This window comes from Salminus brasiliensis, chromosome 21 (assembly GCF_030463535.1).
Source record: "Salminus brasiliensis chromosome 21, fSalBra1.hap2, whole genome shotgun sequence".
Classification (NCBI taxonomy): Eukaryota; Metazoa; Chordata; class Actinopteri; order Characiformes; family Bryconidae; genus Salminus; species Salminus brasiliensis.
Genome location: NC_132898.1, coordinates 20,410,827 through 20,432,902, shown reverse-complemented (window position 1 = coordinate 20,432,902; position 22,076 = coordinate 20,410,827).

Sequence of the window (22,076 nt, the reverse complement as noted above, 5' to 3'; positions counted from 1 at the left end):
AGGTGGAGTTTGCATAATCTACCAGAATACACTTGATATTCAAAAACACTGTAACACCTTCACTTCTTTTGAGATTCTCTACATTAATATATCAAATCCAGCCACAAATAAAAATGCATTCACACTAATTAATATTTGTAGGTTTTGCTGCAGACTTGGCAGTGTGCAGTGACAAAATTAGAATAGTAGGAGACTTTAATATTCATTTTGAAAAAGCAGACGATCCATTAACAAAGGCGCCTGCGTCGATCTTAGATTCTGTCGGCATCACACAAAACATAACTGAAACCACACATTACTGTAATCATACCCTAGATTTAGTCCTGTGTGATAGCATTGATGATCTAAATATTCTACCTCAAAGCTTAGTAACATCAGACCATTACCTAATCTCCTATGAGCTACATCTTAGGCTCATGTGCCAAATGTTAATTTGGCCCCTTGCCACTTTCTAAAGCATGCAATAATCCAATGACCACTGTACAGTTTACTGAAAATCTCCCAGACCTATCGACCTTAGCTTACAGTCCGTCAGATTAAACATAGCTAGATAGATTAACAAACGGTCTTTAACATAACCTTCAATTAACCTTAGACAAACTGGCTCTGCTCGCACAGTGGTACAGTGATCAAACTCATACCTTAAAACAAACAGCGCAGAAACTAGAGCCAAAATGGCGGACGACCAAACTAGAGGTGTTCCACTCTGCCTGGAAGGACAGCCTTAGTCAATATAGAAAGGGACTCATTAAATCTCTCTCAGCGTATTTGGCCTCACTGATCTAAAATTACAAAAACAATCCGAGAGTATTTTTTAGTGAGATCTCTAAACTTACTAAAAGGCAGGCAGATACTCAACCTCAGATTCCAGCTTCTTTAACCAGTAATGTTTTATGGACTATTTTAATAATAAAGTAGAAAGCATTAAACAACAAATCCAACACTCCTTATTAAATCAAACATTTGACCTTAAATCTAAATTGCTTGGTGTAGCTGCTTTAGAAGATAACTTAGTTGTAGAACAAAGGCTGGAAGCCTTCTACCCACTTCCACAGCCAGAACTAGAAAAAAATATTTCCTCAGCAAATTGTACAACCTGTACACTTGACCCAATTCCCTCTAAAATACTAAAAGAAATACTCCCATTATAATCAGACGTCTTTGAACAATAGTAAATTCATCCCTTAGCTTAGGGCATGTACCCAAAACCCTTAAATCAGCAGTCATAAAACCATAAAACCTAATCAAGAAACCAAATCTTCTAGTCCATCCATAAATAAGAAATTCCTATCTGGATTCAAACCCCATCGTAGCACAGAGACAGCCCTAGTGAAGATTATAAAGATCTCTTTCTTGCCTCTGCTCAAGGCTACGTATCTTTATTAGCCCTACTAGACCTCAGTGCAGCCTTTGATACAATAGTTCACACTATTCTACTAGAAAGATTAGAGAAAATGGTTGAAATCACAGGAACAGCCCTATCGTGGTTCAAATCATATCTAACTGAACACTATCAGTTTGTAAAGATAAAAGATTTATCTTCAAATTACACAAAAGTAAGATATGGAGTTCCTCTATTTTACTCTGTTTTAGGACTGCTATTATTTACATTATACATGTTACCACTGGGCAGTTATAAGCAGACATGGCAATAATTTCCATTGTTATGCAGATGACATGCAGCTCTATAGATCAGCCAAACATGTTGATATTTTAGAATTTAGAGTAAAGAAAATGGAGGACTGTGTAAAGGATATGAAACTCTAGATGTCACATAACTTACTTCTTCTTCACAGTAACAAAACAGAACTTCTCCTTTTATGTCCAAAAGACACTAGAAATAAACTATTTTTATTTAGACTTAATGTTAGACTTGGCTGAGTTTTCCATTATTCCTGGTCCAGCAGCTAAAAATCATTTGACAGAATAAAGATTTGAATAAAGTAAATCATCACTTACCTGACTGGTGTGATTGGGTAAGGTCTTGGTGTAGCACCTTCTCGATGTTTCCAGAGAGCACAACATATTCCAGGCAGCAGAGGTGAAGCCTTTCTCTGTGGTAGAGGACCGGACGTCATACCCAATTTCATCACTTTAACTGGTGGTACTATTTCCATATATTTCTCAGACTAGGAGAAGCTGCATTTGCAAACACTAGTAAATAAAACTTCACCAAAATTAATCTGGCTGTCTTACTAATGAGCTAAAAAACACAGTCACTTGTTTGTACATCCATTGGAAAGAAAGATATTGGATCATTAGATATTCACTTTGCCCCTCCTCTCACTCACAAACAATGTCCTAAAATCTCAAACATGGCTTTAAAAAAAACAAAACAATGGAGAACAGTGAAACTACACTCATATTTCCTCAACATTTCCAGTCTTTCCACTTTGACAAGGATATTTAATCAGAATAGCCAGAATTCCTGCAACAGGTGCCGTCGATGGTAAAACGCAAAAAAATGTGCGGAAACCAAAAACTCTGAGATAAAGAGCTGCTGGTGTTACTTATAAAGATAATCAAAGAACAGAGATGAAATGAAATTCAATGACTAACCTTAACTTCTTTAACAAACTGATTTTTTTTTAGCACTTTAGATGTTCTAAACATGCATGTAGCGCATTTTCATCATGAATAAATCACTACTGTGACACTGTCGTACAATATGCCTATTTTAACAATTTTTATGTAATATTGTTCCAGTGAAACATCCATAAAGCATATAAATCCAAAATCAGCTGTAGTGTACAGAGACACATCTGAAATACACTACTACCCTTAGAATAGCCAGATTACAATTTACCAAAAAGTACTTAAGAGAGCCTGCAGATTTCTTGTGGACTGCTCACTAGTGCTTGAAGGTGGGTAAAATTGTGTCTGTACTCACCCTCTTATTGACAGTACTTAGTGGGGTCCATAGAAACAATCCAAAACATAGGAGTTGGGAAGCTCTCACAAAGTGGCTTGTATTTCAGAAATCCTTCTTCCTGATAATAGTTGATAATCCTGGGTGTTTCCTTGTGAAAGGAAAGTCTGAACCATGGAAATCCCTGGTTTGAGTTGCTGAGAATCAATTCAGGAGAGATACCTTTGTCTTCTGGGTGTAAAGTTTATCCCAGTGTCCATAAAAAGAGCAAGTCAGTTGTAAGGACTGCAAATAGAGAAACAAACAAACAAACAGAAAACAAGACAAAAGTGAAGCTTTCTGCAAAAGCAGAACAGCACAAAACCTCATGAATAAAACATACACAAAGCTCGAATGAATATATAAAGAATTAAATGATAGCAAACTTACAGTGAGTATTAGAACCTATAGTTCCACCAAGAAGGATCTTCATTACAGTGAGGCCTACAATGAGGCCTAAAGTGAGCCACAACTAAACCACCTTGCTGCTGCTTAGTTCCCTCCTTTTGGCCTACTTCCACTGGCCTACTTCCAATATACTGCCACATAGTGGATGGAGTAGGAATTACCATGAAAAAAACACTGTCACAACACTGGAGTCACACGAGTGTCAGCAATCAAGTAGGCCTAAGTTTTAGGATTTTTTATACCAATATAGAAAATAGGCAAGTGGCTTAAAGTTCCAACCTCAACAGGCCCAATGAGACCTAAAGAACCAGCACAACAGGCCCAAGGATAAGGATAATTACAAATCAATACACATAACTAATCATCAAAATTATTGCATTTTCAACTAAAAAAAACATTCTGTTAATAGTCATATCTCATATGAAGACTTTTGTATCCTTTGAAAAGAACTAAATCTGACATGTGTGACTGTCTCCTATAAATACTTATAAATAAATGAGTACATTGTAAGGTGAATGCTGTGCCAAGGTCCTGCACAATTGTTTCATATTTTAGTGACAAATAATTAGCAATTTAATACATTTATTATGTATTTATATTTAGCATTATTGTAAGGCATTTCTGGCAACTTCACTGGTTAATAGAATATGCCTACATTAATAAATCCCCTTAGGTTTCACTCTGATTAGTGAATGTTTAGCATGTCAAATGTATGCTTGAATGTGATTGGCTAATGGCAACCACAATAATTGACATATCAAGTCCTCTGGTCAGACTATTATAGAATAGGCTAAAGATGCAGCAAGTAAAATTGTAGCTTGACTGGATGAATGGTTTCTGAGAAACAGTTATGTACTACTGGCCTCGCTTTCTTGTGACAAATGTCCACCAAACTTGACATGCCCCCTCAAAATAATGTGCTGAACAAATTTTGTTAAAATGAGCTTAAGTGTTCAAAAGGTACAGGTTGACATTATTCATTATAATTATTATTAATCATAAATATCGCAGGTATTTTGCTAACAGATATGTGAGGATTGGTAAAAAAAAATCCTAGAAGTAGGAAGGATCAAGAAATCAGCCAAATAAAAAATATTTTTTTAGTGAATGTCATTTTTCTTGGCCGAGTTTTTCACAGCTGCTGTAACTTGTTTGGTGTTTCTGGGATTTACGGCTCTTTATGGCAGGAGTAAACAGACCCAAAGTGTCATTCACAGTGCTGAGGCAAGACTCATTCTCCAGCTCATTTCTCCTACCTGATTACAAAAATGCAGCCTACCTCGACTGCAGCCTAGACTTTGTATTGCAGCTAAAGACACCAATATGATTGTATTTACACATAAGGTCACCGATCACCCAAAACTAGAGCTGAAACAGTATGAAAATTGAATGTCACGATTATAGTAACATTAATGCTTGATATGGTTATCAGTATTATCACATGCTGTTACAATGTGCTGAACAGTTAAAAAAATACTGAATTACATACTGAAATTTCAGGCTTTTCTTACTGTAGTTGTGTCAGTAGTGGCGTGGTGGCGCTGTAACATAATCAGTACAGTGCACTGGGGAAGTCAGCGTGCTGTGAGCCACAGATAGAAGTCTTATTACACAGCAGCACTTCCACCAAACAGTGCATGATAAGTCATGTCTATTCAGCAGTAGGCTCGACAATTCCCTATTTGGGTTCAAAGAATCATTAGGGACACTTTTCACCTCAGCCACACACTTCCATCCGGGAGGAGATAAAGGACCATTCTTGCCAGAATTGCTGCCAGAAATCCACAGAGCTGCTAATCTGCAAACTGTCCTTCCAGCTTCCAGCAGTTCTCCTCAGTGCACAAGAACATCCAGGGCTTCAAGGGCCGATCTCCACCCCTAGATCTCCGCTCCCATGGCCCTCCTTGAGGCTATCGAGGGCTACTGGGTGGGTCAGTCTGAAGACCCTAACCTGTGCGCTATCCACACCAAAAGAATCACCCTCATGCCTAAACACATCCAGCTGGTCGGCGGAGAGCCCGCAAACCAGGGCACCCAAAATACCCAACAGCCCTGTTAAGACCCACCTACCCAGTGTTGCCAACTTATATTTAGTGACTTTTCAGATCCCTCTAGAGACTTTTTTTAAGCGACTAGCAACAAATCTAGCGACTTTTTCTGGTGTTATTGGAGACTTTTGGAGACTCTGAGGTGAACACATGTTCTTCAGTTACTGTCCTCAGCAGCAGGTGCTGCCGTGAGCCCCGTCCCTCACAGTCAGAGCAGACCCACACCGCTCCACGTACACACTGCAAATGAACTGCGCATACCCAAAGCCTCCGCTGACCCCCCCCAAAACTAAAAACTAAAAAAAGAGTAAGTAACTCTTTTAACGTAACTGCCGGTCTCAAGCCCGGATAAAGACGGAGGGTTAAATGTACAGTAGCAGTTCCACACCACATAACCCACTTTTGATTCAATTTGATATGCTAACATTTAACAGGACAAAATGTATTTATTTAATTTACGTACAAATGATTTATGGAATGTGGGTCTAGACAATGCTTTAAAATAGTATGAAGTTATTTTGTGAAGTAAAAGCCTATTTCAAAGGCAAAGAAAAAAAAGAATCAACAGAAGAAGTTGATTTATTCAGAGTTCATTTGTAGCTCTAACACATTTAGGCTGTTTTTACTCACTTTTTTCTCTCCCACAACGTCATCCCTTTATTCTACAGCTTCAAACACGAGCAAATAATTAATTATGCAAATTGGGCGATGGCGTCATTTAGCGACTTCTGGCGACTTTCTGGACAGACAACAGCTCCTTTCCTTACTGAGGAGTTGGCAGCACTGCACCTACCCCTGTCAGCGCAGTCAGCGCAGTCAGCACTGCAGTGCTGTAGTCAATCAACCAATTAACCACCAAGTTCAGCTCTATTCAGGATGGGCTGGAGAATATGCTCCTCATTATGAAGACACTCACACTTTTTGAAAACGTTGCTGGACACAGGCATTGATATAACCGAGGAGGAGGCACAGAAATTCAGAGGTAAGAGTTTTGTGATCTTATTAAGTGACTTTTACTTATTTTAATAGTAAAATCTCTCAGGAGCTGCTAAAGTAATGCTAATGTACCAACAGCTGTGCTAGCTAGCTAAGTTAGCAAGTGCTATCTTCTCAATAAAGCTGTACAGGAAGATCCTGCTCATCTTAGCTCTTCTGTTTGAAACAGATTTGGAAGTCATATTAATAAACAGCTGTTTTGGTGTTTAGTTCAGCAGTAGGTCTGTGGGTTGGAGTTACATGCAAGCTAAGCTGCTAACGACGGAGATTAGCTTAACACTGAAGTGCTCTCATGACTCCAGCTTTAGCAGACAGTGAGCTTTTCTCTAGTCCTACATGCTCTAAATGTATGTAGTCGAGTGAGCACTAAATGAGAGCATTGTAAGCTTTAATTTGGGTCAATTACAGCTAAGGTTACCTGAGGCTTTCTAAAAAAGTCTCTCTGTTAGCCTCGATTCTCGTCTTATAAGAGGCTGCACTGCATGCAGAGAGCAGTTTAATCAGGGGTTACTGGTCCTGCACTCCGGCGCTAGGCAGCTGCTTTGCTAGAGGAATGAATCATACAGATATATGTAGTAATGTAGCTTAGCTAGCTGGCTAACTGGGGTCAGTTAGACTTTACAGTCTGGTTGGTGTGAGTGTTTAGCTGCCCCCCCTCACTAGCTGCCCCCCCTCACTAGCTGCCCTCCTTCACTAGCTGCCCTCCTCACTAGCTGCCCCCCCCTCACTAGCTGCCCTCCTCACTAGCTGCATCGTGAATTAGCATGAGACTGAAGGTGGTGTCTTTATTTCCAGCTTCTTATTCTGATTTTCTGCTGAATTTGCTGTTAAAAGGTAACATGGAACATTTAGTGCTTTTTTTTTTTTACAGACATTTACAACAAAAGCTTTAAGAGGCTTAAACTTTCCAGACGCCTGGTTCTTATCACCACGGCTGTAAAAATGACTGTACTGTAAGAATTACTGAACACATTTGATTGATTTTGTTGCTCTTGGTGTGCAGGTATCCCACCAATGCAGAGTATCTCCAAGTTACCAAAGCTTTAATGGTGAAGAGCTCTTTCCTGAGGGATGTTGAGGAGAACGGTTATGTAAGTTTGTTTAAGAATGATTTTATTATGGTTGATCACAGAACAGTAGTAGGTGTAATATTGGTGGAGAGATTTTAGTAATTCTCTTTTTATGGTTGGGACTGATATCTTGTGTCTTTGATAAAGGAATCATGCGTTGTTGGAGAGGATACTACGTCTGAGGCCCACATTAAGGTGTTGCATGAAAAACCTGATTTGATTTACATTTACATATTTGTCATTTAGCTGACACTCTTATCCAGAGCGACTTACAAGGTAACTCATATTACAGAGGCGGGTCAGTGTAGTGTTAGGAGTCTTGCCCAAGGACTCATGCGCAGCATAGTCACCCAAATCGGGAATCGAACCCCAGCCTCCCACATGGTGTGGTAGCTTAGTGGCAGGTAGTGGTGTTATCTGTTGCGCCACACCAACCACATTTGATGATCGCGAAGGACCTCATGAAGACCTTTGCATTGGCAGCATGGAGAACTAGCTGAGGGAATGACTATTGAAAAGCTCTTGGAAGATTCTCAGGGGTAAGTGGAATAAAGTAATGGGAAAAATAGTCTTTTTATAGTCTATTGTAAGATATTTATGACTGTTCTAGGTTTTTTACTCTCCACTACTGCCTTCATCTCTACACTTTATTGCAACATCATAATGAAGCTTTTGTGTGTTTTTTGCTTTTGTGTTACAGTGTATGATGAGGTTGATGCCATCCATCCTGTGATGGTGAACATTTGCCACTGCTTCAGCTGAAACAGTGCTGGGAGTTTTCCTCTAAAGGACTTCTAGATGATCCTCAAGAGATGTTCAGCAGAAGTGTAAGCACACCATTTTCATCTCCACCAGCAGACCTACAGAAGACTCTTAAATTCAGTGATGCTCTCAGAGGTGTACAGGGTCAAGGGAAGGTGCTTCAGTGTGTATCTAATATTACACTAAATTATGTAAGTATTCCCTTGATGATGTTTGTGTAACGGGCCGTCTGCATACTGAAGTGATTCCATTGTTTTGGAAAGTCACGTACTTACTAAACATAGACACTGTGTGGGTTCTGTTAGGTAAACTGTTGCTTCTGGTTTCTGGTGGGTGTTTTTCTTTTTAATAAGGTTGATCTTTTCCGGAGTATAAACGTAACATGGATTCTTTGAGTATGGCATTTTTTTAAAATAACTTTTCACCTCCATAAACCTTCTGTTGAGATGAATTTCTGTTTCTGATGCTCTTTCAATTAATGCTAAAGTTGAGTGTTTTATACTAAATAAACAGCATAGAAAGACATTGTGAACATGTGTGGATCTTTTAGGTACACTTTAGTCACACTTCTTAGGGTACTTAATAATAAAAAATACTTCTGTGTCCTCCAGACTCTCTGTGTGACCGTGGAGTATGGCAGCTCCACTGTGGCAGATGGGGGCCCTGCAATAGGTGGTGAGAAATGCCTTCCATGAGACACGTTCCTTATCGGCACTGTGTGTAAAAAGCTTGCAGCTTCATTAGGAACACCTTTCACCCCAGCCACACACTGTATAACCACCTACAATCCAGGAGGAGAGGAACAAACCAATGAGATGAGACTGTCAGTGTTTGTGTTGTAATATTTCACATCAAAATATTTATATCTAGTACAATCTACTTAATCTGTCTTGGCACGTGTAAAGCCACAATATGACAGGAATGACATTCTTTCACTTTTCTTGGCAAAGTCACCTTCATGAATACTGGCAGCCGGTTATTTATTTCAGTGGACTTTGTTTACCTTACAATTCATAAAGTAATGTGAAGGAAAGGACACTCTCCCTCTCTATGGAGTTCACTTTTTCTGCACTCGAGAGTCTAATACGGTGTCTTTAATATTCTCTAATTCACTCACTATTAAGGGCACAGAAGCCGTTCACTCGAATAGAAGAGTGCACTTCTATATAGTGAGGAGGAATCCCTTTGGAATTGACCTCATGGATGGAGCTTGGATGTCGCCATGTGGTCAAACTGATAAACTGCAAGAGTTATACATAGATGCACATATTGACAAATTGTATGATTGTGTCCGTTATTGATACTCTGTATAAAAAAAAGTGTCATTATTTATCAAAACAAATCTGTATAAATAAAATACATAAAAAATCTGTAACAGCTTTTAGCTGTTGTGCCTTTTTAACAAAACAAAAATCTGTAAAAATAAATGAATTTTAATTTTAAATAGCAGAATCTGAGGTAAATGGAGAATCAGAGGTATTGCCTACCCTATGAGACGGTACATGTTCTACATCTACAAACTGTGTAAAACCATAGAGTCACATTTTAATAAGTTATGAACTGTGATTTATTCTTACATTTCTAATATTTCAGTCAAGTGGCTTTTATTGTGACTTCAGCTCTGTACAAGTACACAGTGAAATGAAATGGTGACAACATTAAACTAAAGACACTACAATAACTACAGTAACTACGACTCCTCGCTGAGTAGAGGGGTGATTATAAGGTGTGTAACCCTGTTAAAATAAGCTCCTATTTCTGAGCTCTTCTATAGAGTCTGTGCTTTTCCCCTTCTCTCCCCTCTTCACTTCTCCTTACAGTCTTCAAGCGGGAGTCTGTCGTGTCCAGAGCTGATGCTGACTCGACATTTTTGTGAGCAGTTATGGAAGTTAAAAACGCTGCTAAACCCAAAATCTCCAAAAGGGATATAAAAGACCCCATTCAGTGTTTTTAGCTGTTCAGTTGTGAAGAGAAACTCCAGTGAGTTCAGACAGTGCAGTTTAAGGAGGGATTGTGAGTAAATAAGTGTATATTTATGTGTTGATAATGGGGGTTAAAAGGTCATTAAAACAGCCGGAGTAGAAATGAGAGATAAACCTTGGTCAAAGAGTTCGTTTCAGCTGCTAAGCTGTAGGCTAGCAGGCGGAGGCTAGCGGGATTAGCGTCTTGCTAAAGTGTAAATATACGATGTTAAGTGTAAAATCCTGCTGTTTACGGACTCAGAGACATGCTGAGATGAATATGATTGTCATGCAGTCTTGCTGAACTTAGTGCTGTATGGTACAGGTTGTTTTATTGACGGGAAAAGCGAGCGAATTTTCCTGTGTCCAAGAACCCGAGACTACACTTCCCAGAGTACTGTGCGAATGACCTCAGTAGCGCGAGCGCCCCAAACAGAGCTGCAGAGAAAGATACACACACACACACACACACACACACACACACATAAACCTCAGTCTACCCGGGTAGTGAAGTGGGGGGAGAAGAAACCAGAAAGGAACATTGATTATAACAAAAGGAAAAAACTGTTGCTTCTCTTTTCAAGGTCAAAAGACTGTTTTATTGTTGAAAGTTGAGTTAAATATCTCAGGAATACTTGATCCTGAAGTTTATTATTTTTTATTATTTTCTGTGAATAAATATATGATTGTATCTTTAACCCTGTACTCCCTGGTCTGTTGCACCTCTGTCCAAGCTCTCCTTAGTGAACCTAGTGAGATATCGACGCTGGTCCAAACCCCTGAAGAACCCAAACCTATGGTTGACCTCTCCCTCAATAGCAGTTCCTATTGTGGTGTAACGACCTGTGTAGACTGTGAGTTAGCTAACGTAGCTACTGCGTTACGTATATGTGCTACAGGTGCAAAGATATTTAACAGGTAGGTAGTGAGAATAAGGAGCATAGAAATGTAACACGCCGTGACATCATATAAAACACGGCAGGTACTGAGGTAGTAAAGTATGGAATATATAAATAAGATAAATAGGATGCAGACATATTAAAATGCTATGGGTCGTGGGTGGGGTGGGGGGCCTCGTTCAGTCTCTGTTGTTTAAGGGTCTGACTGCTTGTGGGACAAAGCTATTGCAGAGCCGTGCAGTGACAGCATGGATGCTCCTGTACCTTCTACCAGACGACCAAAAAGTCCATGTGAGGGATGAGTGGGGTCCTTCACAATGCTGATGGCCTTACGGGTGCAGCGTGTGGTGTGAATGTCTGTGACAGAGGGGAGAGAGACCCCTATGATCTTCTCAGCTGTCTCACTATTCTATGTAGGGTCTTGCGGTCTGAGGCATTGCAATTCCCAAACCGGGCGATGATGCAGCTGCTCAGGATGCTCTCCACAGTCCCCCTATAGAACATGGTGAGGACTGGAGGAGGAGTGTGAGCTTTCCTCAGTCTGCAGGAAGTAGAGGCGCTGCTTTCTTGGCTATGGAGCTGGTGTTGAGGGATCACGTGAGGTTCTCTGTGATGTAGATGCCGTTCACAGAGAATAATACGATCACTGTGAATAATATTTAAATCCAGCATAAATGAACCATCCCCACATTCCCCAATAAACACAGAGTGCAGCATGTTGGGTGCACATTCCTACCAGAGCACCACAGATAGAAAATGATGCTCTAACCCACCAGTTATAGTAGATATATGACTGTCATCATGAAGCTATGAACTAGCTTACATATCACCATTCCTTCCTCCGCGGCCAAAATAAGGAACTCCAGATACATGGCTTTTCCAATCCAGTGTGAAAATGAATTAGGTCTAAAATAGCTGAACTGTGGTGTGGTAGCAAGCTAACTACCATGTATTCTTTATTTAAAAAATGGCTTGGTTTGCATAAATTGTGCTGTAGCCAACAGGCTTTCCTCTCCACATTTTGTGAGCTGTAGTCTTGAGCTAATTTGCTCAATACTAATGATGCTAATCAAGTCCCCTGTCAGATATAACTGGCTATGTTGCTCAGATCATTAGTGGATTAAGAGACCATGGTTTAAGGATTATTGTTTGGTGAAATTTACTCTTTCCACTTTGTCTGCCATTTACTTGACTTAATCACGGTAACCTGTATAAAGTTCTAATTATGACTTTGTTTTACAGGTACAGATTGTCTGAATTCAAGGCTGCAACTGAGGATAAAGTGAAGTAAGTTTAGCAATTTTGTCTCATATGAAGAAAAACTATATTTTATATAGTTTTATATATATATATATATATATATATATATATATATATATATATATATATATATATTAATGACTAAGACAGTCGTAAGTGTAGAACACAGGGTTTAGGAAAAATTAACCAAAACTGTCTAACATCTTATTTTTTCAATCCCATGTGGAATTTGTACAACATACGAAGGATCCCAGAAGAAAGTCCTCGAGAGCTGGTCAGCTCTGGTCACTGAGAGACAGGTAACCAGTCACAGAAGTCATGTCAGATTTACTGTATATATCCTAGTGTGCTGTATTTAGCTATTATTTAATGTCTGTTCTTGTCTCCTCAGATTAGGACACGGTTAAAGAGAGTCATCACCACAGACCTTTTCCCGTATTTTATCAGACTACTTAATGGTCGTGCAGCTTAGCTCATATTCTGCTAGTTAGTCGGCAGAGTAGTGTAAAAGGCTGCTGACAATCCAGAGCCGGGACCAGGCCGCAGACAGACAGGCTAAACCGACCGCATGCGAGCTGCTTTGAGGTGTCACCCAGGTTTCACCGTATTGAGACTGTGTCTGTGCCCCGAATTAAACCCAAACATAGAATATCAAAATCTGCTCGTTTTAATAATTTAATCAGTGTTAAATTCACAGATTCAAACGATAACAGCACTACCTGAGACCTAAAGCTATTTAATATTAGATCATTATCCTCGAAAGCAGTCATCGTAAATTAAATTATATGTGATCAGAAACTAGATGTTTTCTGTCTTACTGACACCTGGATTAGACCTGATCAATATATAGCACTAAATGAAGCCACCCCGCAGGTTATAAATATGTACATAGCCCTAGATGATCAGGCAGAGGAGGTGGAGTTTGCATAATCTACCAGAATACACTAAATATTACTCAAACACTGTAACACCTTGACTTCTTTTGAGATTCTCTACATTAATATATCAAATCCAGCCACAAATAAAAATGCATTCACACTAATTAATATTTATAGGCCTCCAGGACCCTACTATTTTTTTTTTAAAGAATTTAGTGATTTTGCTGCAGACTTGGCAGTGTGACAGTGTGACAAAGTTATAATAGTAGGAGACTTTAATATTAATTTTTAAAAAGCAGACAATCCATTAACGAAGGCATTTGTATCAATTTTAGATTTTGTCAGAATCACACAAAACGTAACTGGACCCACACATTACTGTAACCATACCCTAGATTTAGTCCTGACCCTGGGTGTTAGCATTGATCATCTAGATATTGTACCTCAAAGCTCAGTAATATCAGACCGTTTTCTAATTTCCTTTAAGCTACATCTTAGGCAAAATGTTAATTTGTCCCCCCAACACTGTCTAAAGCGCTCAATCACCGCAATGACAGCTGTACAGTTTACTAAAAACCTCCCACCCTTATCGACCTCAGCTTACACTCCTTCAGACCAAACGGAGCTAGTTAAATTAACAAAAGATCTAGAAAAAACCCTTCGATCAACCTTAGACAAAGTAGCACCGTTTAGGCAAAAAAATGACAAGGCAAAAAAGGCTCGCACCGTGGTACAGCAATCATACTCGTACCAGTGCAGAAACTAGAGCGTAAATGGCGGACGACCAAACTAGAGGTGTTCCACTCTGCCTGGAAGGACAGCCTTAGTCAATATAGAAAGGCACTTATTAAAGCTCGCTCAAAAACAAAAACAATTCCTAGATTACTTTTAAGTGAGATCTCTAAACCTACTTAAAGCCATACAGATTCTCAACCCCAGATTCCAACATCTTTAACCAGTCATGTTTTTATGGACTATTTTAATAATAAAATAGAAAATATTAAACAAATCCAACCCTGCTTATTAAATCAAACATGGCCGTCACTTGGTGGAGCTGCTTTAGAACATAACTTAGTTGTAGAACAAAGGCTGGAAGCCTTCTACCCACTTCCACAGCCAGAACTAGAAAAAATGATTTCCTCAGCAAATTGTACAACCTGTACACTTGACCCAATTCCCTCTAAAATACTAAAAGAAATACTCCCAATTATAATCAGACCTCTTTTAACAATTGTAAATTCATCCCTTAGCCTAGGGCATGTACCCCAAACCCTTAAATTAGCAGTCATAAAACCTTTAATCAAGAAACCAAATCTTGACCCCAGTGTATTGTCTAATTACAGACCCATCTCCAACGTAACATTTATATCCAAGATATTAGAAAAAGCTGTGGCCCAACAACTCTGCTTATACCTGAGTAAAAATGACATGTATGAGAAATTCCAATCTGGATTTAGACCCAATCACAGCACAGACACAGCCCTAGTGAAGATTACAAATGATCTCCTTCTTGCCTCTGATCAAGGCTAGGTATCTTTATTAGCCCTACTAGACCTCAGTGCAGCCTTTGATACAATAGTTCACACTATTCTACTAGATAGATTAGAGAAAATGGTTGGAATCACAGGAACAGCCCTATCGTGGTTCATATCTAACGGAACACTATCAGTTTGTAAAGATAAAAGATTTATCTTGAAATTACACAGAAGTAAGATATGGAGTTCCGCAAGGCTCAATTTTAGGACCGCTATTATTTACGTTATACATGTTACCACTGGGCAGTTATAAGCAGACATGACGTTAATTTCCATTTTTATGCAGATGACACACAGCTCTATATATCAGCCAAACCTGACGATAAATTTAGATTACAGAAAATGAAGGACTGTGTAAAGGATATAAAACCAAGGATATAAAAGTCCAAAAGACACTAGAAATAAACTAGCAGACTTAATGTTAGACTTGGCTGATGCTTCCAAAACAAAATTCTTCTATTAATATATAAAGCCCTACATGGCCTCGCTCCTGAGTACATGCGGGATCTTATTACATATTACAAACCATCAAGACTACTTAGATCTCAGGGTGCTGCCCTCTGACTCGTTCCCAAAATTCAGAAAACCTTAGCAGGGGGAAGAGCCTTTTCTTATGAAGCCCCCAACTCTGGAATAACCCTCCAGATAATGTTCGGGACTCAGAGACAGTCTCAATCTTTAAATCTAAGCTGAAAACTCATCTGTTTAGCTTAGATTTTGGTAATTAATGTTTCCCCTTAGATAAAGGTTGTAGATCCAGGGGTTCACGGACACAGGGAATTGTAGTACACTGAGATGCTGGAGCTGTCGTCTCACTGCTTACACGCGATCACTCAGGTTTGTTGACGGTGGAGCAGATGGATGCCAGCGTTTTAGGGTGCTCCCGTGTCTGTGTTACCTTCTGGCTCTCTCCTTTCAATTAGGCTGTTATAAACAGACCTGACGGAGTCGTCAGACACACTCTGATACTGCTCAACATTCTCTGCTCTCTATAAAATTCTCTCAGTACTAACTGTCTCTTTTTACCTTCTCCGAGTAAATGGCTACCCAGCCTGACCTGCTGGAAGATTGCCCGCCGAGGTCCCCTCTACCTGCGTCAGACCAGCTGCCACTTACCAGTCCGACTATCAGGCCCCCCACCCACCACCACCCATAGCAGACCAGCGACACACCCGCCTACCACTGCTACCTGTTTAATGACCATGTTAAAACCTAAATTGACTCGTAACTATCTGCCACTATTGATATCACCACTATTAACTCTCTGTTATATCTGGTTTGGTCATTTTTATGAATAATGTTTAAATAGTTCTGACCAGAGGAGGATGTTTTTTTGTTTTTATTAATTACTAATTATGTACAGCAGCTTTGTGACGACAACAGGTGTAAAAAGCTCTATACAAATATATCTGAATTGACTTTAATTTTGGACTGCCCTGAGAAATCTGTAGGTGCAGGATCTGTTCATGATTCATCAATTTTCATAACTCTATATCCTGTAGAACAACTTCAGAAGATCCAGAAGATTTTACCAGGATGTCTGATTTAAGCCTGTACCTGTTTTTGTGAGGCTAGACTGTGTGCATGTATAGCTTTGAACATGTACTTGTGATGCAGGTATGCTGTGGGTCATGTGAATAATGATTTCTTTTTATTAATGATATAAACTATAGAGGAGCATTACTGAGGAGTCCTGGGCATGTCCCTGTTCATTAAATAGGGGCTTTGTTTTATAGGTTGTACACTGGCAGTGAATGAGTTAACTGAGCTCATCAGTTCAGTAATCAGAAATCCATTCTCTCTCCATTAGCAGAACTGATCATCTGCTCCTCAAACCATTGTTAAGTTGGATCAGCTTTGCTAAAGCAAAGATAGCTGGAAAGTAAGCAAGGAACACTGTAATGAGTGGAGTTGGGAATCACCAGTCCAGTTTTATGACAGAAATCTAACCTTATAGAGCAGAATCATTTTCCTTGCAGACAAAATGGAAACAAACTGTTTCTTCTAATATTTCATGGATATGGATATTTTGTGGAAATGAGACTTACTGATGAGCAATGTAGCTGCTCAACAAGATGCTGTTTCTCGGGAGACTCTTAATGTTTATTTGTGGCAGAGGAGACTATTGTATTACACAACCTCAAAGATGTCCTGTGCAGCGTTGCCTTCGATTGTGTAAATGTTGAGTGTCTGAGCTTTCACAGTGAGTTGTGATGAAGCTCACACCAGACCAGGCCTCTGCAGGAACATACAGATTAAGAAGCTGGATCAGAAGGTGCTTACAGATTAGGTCCCTCTCTCCGGGTGTCACTAATACAAACAAATCTGCAACATAAAATACTTTTTGACTGAGAGCTAAAATTACTGTCTTACATCAATTCCCACTTCCCAAAACTGATTAAGGGAAAAGTGATCTACTTGTGTTATATTTTATTGCTGCTACATTACATATCCTTGGGTTTAAAATTTTAAAGAAAAAAGGTATTGGAGTTTTATTAATCTTTTATATTATATAACTTTTATATTAGCGGGGTAATTCATTAACACAGTGAATTTCTGAAGAAATTATTCATTTTTATTAATTTAATTGTTACTTAGCGATTACCTTAAACTACCTCAAGCTAAATCAATTATTTATTTCAATAATTGTCAGATTATTTGATTGTTAAAATAGTTGTTTGTTGCATCCCTAATCTGCTGCAGCCTGAGAAGTTTAAAAATGAATAAAGATTTTATTTTAATTGAAGTGTTTGTCATTATTGAACAGTATGACTATTACTTGTGTCATTAGTAAGAAAAGGACATTAATATGTAATGTTTAATATCTCAAGCAAATTTGTTAATGAACATTAAAGCACATACACTTACTCATTTAACAAAACTAATAAATATCCTTACTCTGCTTACAGGGCCAAATCTCCTTTCAGTCCAACTTGAGTGTGAAGTAAAATAATTAAAAACAAAGTTTTACTTTTACCACCGTTTACTTTACTAAATAAATAAATAACTTAAAAATAACTTATATAAAATAAAAAAGTCAGATACAGACAAACTCATTTGTGTTTATTTACATATAAATGTTTAAGTGTTTTAGGCTGTGGCCAATCGACTGTGGTGAGAAGCAGTTTGACCAATGGTTGATGTAGACGACCGTACTTGTAGACCAAACGCGGGCAGTGAGAAGGCGGGGCTTAAACTGCGGCTTTAAAGCTGTATAAATCCACACACAGACTGAGTAGCGACTGTAGAAAGAGACACAGACGTGAAATAAATGCGCACACAAAAAGAGAACATGTCCAGTAAAAAGAGGACGTCTGGTCACCCTGCTTAACGAACCTCCACTTAGTCATTCCTGGAGTTTTGGAATTGTTACTGCTGAATTTACCCCATTTGTTGTGGAACTACTTTTTTGGAGGAGGAAATTTATATTATTTAAGGTTTAGAAAGAATATCAAGGCTTCTCTGCTTTATTTGGTTTGTATAAAATACTCTTAGAATGAATTATCTTTAAAGATGTCTAATAGATCCCAACTGTATTTGGCATTTTGTCTCCAAAACTGGAGGACTATCATTTATCACTTTTAAAATATACTTATTTGACAAGAAAATAATACATAGGTGAAAACTATTACTAATGGTCTTATGAATAAGACTTGTACAAAAGTAATTTCAGATGCAGTAGCAAAATGCAATCATTATGTATATTTGATAAGAAATGTAATAATAAACATATTAGAAACCTGCTTAATATCAAAAATCAAAAATGAGTGAGGAAGTAAATAACCAAATAATTTTGATATGAAGGGAAAATTAAACAGTCATGTGTCCACTGACCAAATAAACCCATCAACTCTAATCAGGATTTCTACTGGAGCTTTCCAGCTGCTGGTCTTTTAACACAGGTTTAACTCAGTCTGATATTAAACGGTATATTTGCGCCATCTGCTGTTCACTTCACCACATTACATCAGCGCAGTATTTTCCTTTTACAGCGTTTATCATTTTTAACATTTTTAAATTATGCTGATATTGTATTATTCAACCAATAATTCTAAATGCTTTTAAATGTATTACCAGATATTTTAACAGATTTTTAATTGAAATTAAATGAAGTTAAACTGGTGATTTTTTGTTGATTGTTGTATAATTGTTATAATCAGAAAAGTGCTGGACACCATCAGGGCACCAGCTAAATTATTAAATGCTGGCACTGAATATACAGTTATAAATAACACGTTTACCAGAAACAGAGACGCTACGACAAACGTCTGCCCTTACTGGAGTAACACTGGTGTAATTGGCGCTTTGTCGCCGTCTAGCGGCCAGAATCTGTAACTGACTGTAACTATCATTAAAGAAATGACGAGGCTCGTTTCGTTTGACCCAGTGACTCTGCTGCTGCTGGAGGAACAAGAATAACCCTCTCGTATTGCAGATATTAGATCTATTATTTGATATTATAATAGTGGGATAAAATCCATATTAGAGAATATTGTAACCTACAACTCGATGTCTTTTGTTCAGACGCTAGAGGGACCCCAGAGTGAGTCCAAAACAATGGGTCTATATGAAGCTGTTCAAAATAGTAATTTATAAATGATTCATCATTTTTATACAGATAACAGCTCTCACTGTAACACAGAACAGAGGAAAACAACTCAACACACTTTTAATCAACAATTATAGGACTTCAGTGGTTAAAAATGTTTGAATGTTTTTTTCTGGTCTTTCAGGCAGGAATGATCTTTAATTACTAAAGCAGAAGAAATCCTTACATAATTTAATAAGAAAAAAATGTAACAGCGTACACATCCTGCCCTACAGGAAACAGATGTAGAGCAGAAACCGCTTCCATTCTGGTTACTGAGTGCTGATTGACTGGTGAACTGATCTGCTTATCGGCTGGTCAGACTCACTGACGTCTTGAATTATGTCTCATAATTGATTAAAATGTGTGTTGAGTTGTTTTATGATGTACTGTGTCGAGAACGTGAGCAGTTATCTATATCAAAATGTAGGAGCATTATTATTTTTGCACAAAAGCTCCGTATGGACCCATTCATTTTAGACTTGCGGTTGAGCGTCCTCTAGTGTCCGAACAAAACGGAGGGCATAATCAAGTGCTTTATTCATTTAGAATAATGTCTAATAGTGTTGGTCATATAAAGTCCACAATAGTGGAGCTACAAGTTCTCTGGAACAGCAGCAGCAGAGTCACTGGACCTCCTCATTTATTTCATGATTAGCGTTGGTCAGTTACAGATGCCGGCTGCTAGACGGAGAGAAAGCAACAATTACACTGACCGTACTCTAACAGACATACTGGGGTTGCGGCCCCCAAATCGTTAGCTAATTAGGCCACTGTCACACCGGTGTCACATCCTCTGACGTCATCTTACAGAAGGACCATTTAGGACACAATACGTTAACCAGCTGATGTAGCTAACATGCTACTCGTTAGCCAGCCGAGCTAATCAACCACCTTGCCTGTATTAGCTATCATGCTACTGGTTAGCCAGCCGCCAAGTTGCACCCCCCCCCCCCCACACACACACACACACACAGTGTGTTTAATCTAGTAATAGTTGTTTTTTTTATTGCTTTATTATTTTATTTGGATCCCAGTTATCTGCTGATCTTGCACAAGGTTAGCTCGATAGCGGGTAGCAAGTGAACGATAACTAGCTTTACCTGTTAGAATCAGCTTTAAATGCCAGAGTAGCAACAACAATATTACATCAGTTTAACTTGCTAATGTTTAACATTTGATTAATAAAGATAAATAGCAACGCTTTATTCAGATAAAAACGTCTCAGTAATGATCAGTAAATATCTTTCTATAAATTTTAATCTGGCATATAAGTCTGACAGCTGTGTGAAGATGGGCAGTTAATCACGTGCGTGATTTTAACCAATGGAACAGTCGGGGGATAGGATGTGTCACAGCACCGGCCGGTCTGACTTATTTACACCTTACCATAAAGCTAACACTAACAAGTGAACTTCATTCTTTATTTTAGTTCATTTATTTAGATTTTCATTTATTGTATTTATTAATTATGAATGTATTTGGAGTATTGTTAGAATGTACTGCTTGTTTTCTAGAATGAATTCATCCAGTGTGAATAATTCATAAGAGTATTTTATGGACAATCAATCCTTCAACAGGTTTATTTACTATTTAAGTGGTGAAAAATCCACACAGACAGATCAGTGGAACGCACCTCGCACCAGCAGGTGTTACAGTATAAGAGCATCACAAAGACCAGAAACCTTTGAGAAACTGACAAAGAACACAAAGAAGTTCAAACGCATTGGTTACACCTAATTGTGATATGAATAAACAAAAGGGCATTAACATACATGCATAATTAATGAAGAGGAAGGAAGCTCAAATATGTTTTTTAGAAGCCCCTCACACCTGGAGATACCCAAACAAGTTGGTATGCAACTTCGAGGTCACTTGAACAATAACTGACTGTGGCCAGCATAGGGGAAACAGATAAGGCTTACACTTAGGACCGGAGGAGTAGCTAGTTTGTTCCACTCCGGACGAAGGGGAGTAACTGATTTGTGGACTCTTTCATATGGAGCAGTAAAATTATATCCACCCGAAAGTTATGATTAAGTGCCCAAGTCTATTAGTATGTTAGCCTGGATATAATATACTAAGAGAATGAAGCTAATGGAATACATATGGTATATGTGAGAGATAATAATCATCTGACTATGTACTACTATAATCTCGAAACCACATTTCCTCCCTTTAGACATAAAATGTCCATAACACAAAGAAGAGATTCGTCAACAAAATACTCAACGTCAACAAACTGTCAGAAACAAGTAAACAAAACCTCAAACCATAGAAAAATGTAAAACAAAGATTCTAACTGTTCAGAACTAGCTGATCTGAATTTAGATCTATGTACACCATTCCGATTACCTTTATGTGGCATAAAATCTAATACAATTGTATATAAACATAGGAGAGAGCGAAGTATACAAATACAAAGTAAGAACAAATATAATACAAAAGTCAAAGTCCTGTCTTTTTCCCAAAAGAAAATTTGAACACACTAGTCGGAAAACAGTGGAAACAATTCTCTGGATGCAGTTTATTCATCAGCAAACTTGTCGACAAGCATCTGCTTCTGGGCCACTACTCTGGGCCAGCGTTGGTTTCCGTGGCATGGAAACAACCGTCTTCTGCCTAGTGTAGTTTTGCACTACATAGGACACGTTGGGCAAAACAGGGAGAGGTTACTAGCACGTCACCTGATCGCCTGAATCCTCAGTTGTAGACACAAAGTTGTCTGGAACAGTCACTCTCTTGCAATGTGAGCAGTGGGTC